Below are 5,830 nucleotides of genomic sequence, written 5' to 3' on the forward strand. Positions count from 1 at the left end.
TGGATGAAACAAATGCATGGACTAGAGAAGTGTGTAGGAGTGGTGCAGGATATGTATGAGGGCGGTGTGACAGTGGTGAGGTGTGTGGTTGGAATGACAGATGGGTTCAGGGTGGAGGTGGGAGTACATCAAGGATCGGCTCTGAGCCCTTTCTTGTTCGCAATGGTGATGGACAGGTTGACGGACGAGATCAGGCAGGAGTCTCCGTGGACGATGATGTTTGCGGATGACATTGCGATCTGTAGCGAGAGTAGGGTGTAGGTTGAGGAGAGCCTGGAGAGGTGGAGGTATGCACTGGAGAGAAGAGGAATGAAAGTCAGTAGGAGCAAGACAGAATACCTATGAGAGGGAGGACAATGGAATGGTCAGGATGCAAGGAGTGGAGGTGAAGAAGGTGGATGAGTTTGAATATTGTCCACAGTAACGGGGAGTGCAGAAGAGAGGTGAAGAAGAGCGTGGAGGCAGGGTGGAGTGGGCGGAGAAGAGTGTCAGGAGTGATTTGTGACAGAGGGTACCAGCACGAGTTAAAGGGAAGTCAAAGGAGCTTGAATCAGATTATCTGGATACAAAGTTGATTGACGGATACGTTTCATCACTCTGCTAAGTGACATCTTCAGCCTGTCACTTAGGTGAGTGATGAAACGTATCCGTCAATCAACGTATCAGGTGTTACTGATTCAACCTTCTTCGGTTTTCTTACCTGGATTATTGAGCATGCATCAAGCCAGTTAAAGGGAAGGTTTACAAGATGGAAGTGAGACCAGCTATGTTGTATGGTCTGGAGACAGTGGTACTGATGAAGAGACGGGAGGTGGAGGTGGAGGTGGCGGGGATGAAGATGATAAGATTTTCATTGGGAGTGATGAAGAAGGACAGGATTAGGAACGAGTATATTAGAGCAGTGGTTCTCAACCTTTTTGGGGTCCTGGACCCCCTGCGTATTTTTGATCTACCCTGAGGACCCCTCCACCTGATCTTGGGGGAGGGGGGTTGCAATTTGATAGAAACAGTAGAAACTGCATTTTAAATTGCATTATAGCATTTATTCACTCTTTGGGGCAAAAATAAGAGCTTTCAGTTGTAACTTAGATATAGTTAACAAAACAGAATTCTTATGCAGTAACTTTCAGATATATGTAACAAACCAGAATATGTATTCAGTAACTTTCAGATATAGTTAACAAAACAGAATATGTATTCAGTAACTTTCAGATATATGTAACAAAACAGAATATGTATTCAGTAACTTTCAGATATATGTAACAAAACAGAATATGTATGCAGTAACTTTCAGATATATGTAACAAAACAGAATATGTATTCAGTAACTTTCAGATATATGTAACAAAACAGAATATGTATTCAGTAACTTTCAGATATATGTAACAAAACAGAATATGTATGCAGTAACTTTCAGATATATGTAACAAAACAGAATATGTATTCAGTAACTTTCAGATATATGTAACAAAACAGAATATGTATTCAGTAACTTTCAGATATATGTAACAAAACAGAATATGTATTCAGTAACTTTCAGATATATGTAACAAAACAGAATATGTATTCAGTAACTTTCAGATATATGTAACAACACAGAATATGTATTCAGTAACTTTCAGATATATGTAACAACACAGAATATGTATTCAGTAACTTTCAGATATATGTAACAACAGAATTCTTATGCAGTAACTTTTAACAATGCAAACGGGAGCGAGATCTCTTATTAAAATACAATAAATTACACTTGTGAAACAGATGTAATTAGAGAAACAAGTCCTGTCACCCTTTATAGATTAGGTAGATAAAGGTCTCAGTCACATTTGAGTAAAATAATCCTATTTCTATAAATGTCATAGGATCTTTTTTTTAAAGATATTTTATTTTCACGGACCCCTTGCAATTACACCACGGACCACTAGGGGTCCGCGGACCCCCGGTTGAGAAACACTGTATTAGAGGGGCAGCTCAGGTTGGACGGTTTGGAGACAAAGCAAGAGAGACAAGATGGAGATGGTGTGGACATGTGTGGAGGAGAGGTGCTGGGTATACTGGGAGAAGGATGCTGAATATGGAGCTGCCAGGGAAGAGGAGAAGAGGAAGGCCAAAGAGGAGGTTTATGGAGGTGGTGAGGGAGGACATGCAGGTGGCTGGTGTGACGGAGGAAGATGCAGAGGACAGGAAGAGATGGAAACGGATGATTCAACTTGATTGATTGATTGATTGATTGATTGGTTGGTTGGTTGATCCGCTGTGGCGCCCCCTAACGGGAGCAGCCGAAAGCAGTGACAGCAGACAATATGTTTGCCGGTTCGGGTCACAGCACCCCGATAGCCTTTACCTTCCGCTCTGCTCCCTTCCGTCGCCTTCTCGCCGAGAGCTTTTATTTTGAGCTCCAAACCCCGAACGCGCCCCCTTGAGGTGTGTTTACTTTGAAGTTGACCGGAAGTTGACGCGTCTTCCCGCCGGACTCTAACTTGATGCCGGTTGTCGGTCTCAATCGGGAAGAAGAGTGCGACCCAACTGCGAAACCTTCGCCAGTCTCGTCCGGAAGGAAATGAGAGCCGTCCGCCAGCGCGGGCGGATATTTGATTAAAAGCGTGTCTCCTCCCCAGGAAAGAGGTGAGTGAGTCCGGCTCTCGGTTCCTCCGTTCGAGCCGGCTAAAGCCGTGGGCTCGGGGGGGCTTACTACACACACAGCGAAGCCGTCCATGGTGGCCTCTGGTCGACGCGGTGGGTTCCTCTGTCATGGCTATGCGTCGCGGTGTATTGGGTCAGAACACGTCTCATTCGGTCCCGGAGGGCTGCTGGCGGGTCCGACGTCGTCCCGTCACCTTAACCGAGGGGAGGGGTGGGGGTGACGGGGTAGCAGCCGCGGGTATGCTGACTTGCCCCGGCGTTGACGGCTAACAGCGTTAGCCTGCTAGCCAAATGTCGACTCCGCTCATCCAACAGATCCTGGCGCCGTTAAACACGTCGGGTGGTTCTGGCAGCCCAGGTTCGACCGGCGTGAGCCGGGAGAGCCGTGGCTCCGACGGGCCGCTCTTGCTGGTCGTGGTGGGCGGCTCCCAGTGGAGGAGCGGGCGGCTCCGTGTCCCAGTTGGTGCTAAAAATGCACCTTAACCTGTTTTGGTGGATCACAAATAAGCACATTTCTCTTCCAGACGTGTTACGTTACACTTAGCACGAATGAATGGACGGTGATTTATGTGTACGTGTGAACAAGCAGGATGTGACATAGAGATAACCCGCTGCCAATAAGCTGAAGGGATGAGCAAAGCCACGCATCAGGGGACCCAGGGGACACCCCTCCATGCACATCAGTCTATTTGCCCCATTCTGGAAAAGGAGTAGGAGCAAGTACACTTGTTTCTTTCCTCCTACCCCTTCTCTCCCATTCTTGTTAGTTCAGCTACTATACATCACAAAACGGAAAATAAATAAATATATACATATATATATATATATATATATATATATATATATATATATATATATATATAGGTCAAGAAGCATGGTCAGAGGTTAGCTGGTCAGTCAGAGACTACAGGTAGCAGTTGGCCTTGCAATATTAAGTGCAGTGGGATGCATAATTGGGGTCCCTTGTTGCTTGCTGGGAGCAGTTTCTCAACTTGTTTAACATAAATTGCATCACTGAAACAAAGTTTGCCGTACGTTTCACATCCGCGTCTCACCATCGTTTGTTTGCATGATGGACATTATTCATCGTATCGAAACAAACTGTCATGCAATTAAAGATTGGGTGACATACCAAATGTTTTACGCTTAGCTGGATGCTAGCACCTTATTGTTGCATTAAAATTCCACTTCAGTAAAAATCACCTGAAGTAGCTTTTACCTTGATGTTAGTTATGTACTACCATGTTTTATTTTCAACGTTTCTTTACTGAATTATTTTGATTTAGAACACGGAACATGGAACGAGTTATGTATGTGTACAGAAATACAGCGCAGGTGATGAGGAACAAACAATAATGAATAAATTCAAATGATTATTGTTGTTAAAAAAAGAAAAAGGAAAGAAAGAAAAAAACAAAGGGGGGGATACAGCCCTAAATGGCAGTCAGTTCAATACAGTGCAACAATCCATCCATCTACTTCAATATTATGATTCTCCAGGAAGTTGCAGAAGATGTTCCAAATGCACCAAAACTGGTCAAGATTATTCTTTGCGATGTAATTTATTTTTTCTAAAGCAAAGTAAAAAGTTATTCCTTTCAGCCATTATGAAATTACGCAGGTTGCTTGTTTCATCCATGAGCAGGCTATACACGGTTTAGCTTCCAAAAAGCAGATGTTGAGGAGGGAGCTTACATTTTTAGAGGTCACAAAACCATCTGGGTAAATATTGAATATACATAATTTGGGATTAAGAGGCACCTCAATACCAGTGATCTGACTGGACACATCCAACACCTTCTTCCAAAAACAGATTATCTGGGGGCATTCCCACATGCAATGGAACAAAGATCTTTTCTGGTGATTACATTTAATGCAAGTGTACTACCATAGTTAGCAGTGTTACCAAGTATTGAAATGATTCGTCCATCCATCCATTATCCGAACCTTATCTAAGCTTATCCTGCTATCAGGGTCGCGGGGATGCTGGAGCCTATCCCAGTATTCACTGGGCGGCAGGCGGGGAGACACTCTGGACAGCCCGCCAGGCCATCACAGGGCACTACAGAGCATCGAAAATAAACCCCCAGACTGCCCAAAACAAGTAATTCAGGGTTTTTTTTAAAGTTACCTCCAACTTAAGTGGCTTCCAGTTGAATGAAGAGTCATGCAAATCAGACTGGGATTTACCCATACAATTGTTCATAGTGAGATCCCCAAATATCTCTCCAACTACATTAATCGCTTCAGAGACAACTGTGCAACAAGAGGCAGCTCAGCAGATTTTATTCTTTTTAGAGTCAAGAGGTCAAGGGGCAGGAATTCTTTTTATACACGTCTGCAGTTATATCGAAACCCGTTGAAGCAGAGAAATGTTCAGCAGGCGATGGAAGATTGGCTGGAAAATAGCCTCTCAGAATAGGGACCTTGCACAAATTAACCCAGAGTTGTGCATTTATGTTATTTTTGTAATGTGATTAAATATTGTATGACCAAAAAAAACCCGTATATGTACACTTACATATAACAACCCAGATATCCACTCAGTGTCGTATAAAGTAAAATGAAAAAAAATGTAATTAGGAATGTTTGGAGGTAAGTAAACTTTAACAGTTAACACAACTCTTCATCGTCCCCATATCTCTTAAAAATCAGACCTTTTTACTTCTTCTTGAACTGCATAATGTTTGCACGTTGTTCCTTTCAAACATAATTTTAAAATTGTTTTAGAATTATATTGATTCTATGAAACATTTTGTGGATACTTTTAAAAACATTGATATTCATATTGTTTGTCTGTCTCTTTCCATCTCGCAGCCTCTGCCATGCTGTCTCAGCCATCATCGGAGTCTAGGCCACCTCATCCTCCCTGTACCTCCTCTTACCTTCCTCCAGCCACACAGCATCTTTCCTCTCAAACAACTCAAGACCCTGACCAGGATCCCTGCCCTAGCTCGGCCACTGACAGGTCTGAAGCTCAGAAGCTTTTTCAAAAAAACTGTAATCACTCTGATCTGAGAGAAAGAGAAGAGATGAAAAGTGGCTTAGTTATGATGAAGGGCTGGGTCGAATCCTCTCAGCATTCTGCCCCAAGGAATTCTGGGATTTTGCATAGCTCATATTCTGATGTTTGCAGCCATCCTGACCTTCTGCATCCTCAGGGTCCTCTGTTGCCTCGATTTAACCT

Source organism: Lampris incognitus, chromosome 12, assembly GCF_029633865.1.
Source record: "Lampris incognitus isolate fLamInc1 chromosome 12, fLamInc1.hap2, whole genome shotgun sequence".
Lineage (NCBI taxonomy): Eukaryota > Metazoa > Chordata > Actinopteri > Lampriformes > Lampridae > Lampris > Lampris incognitus.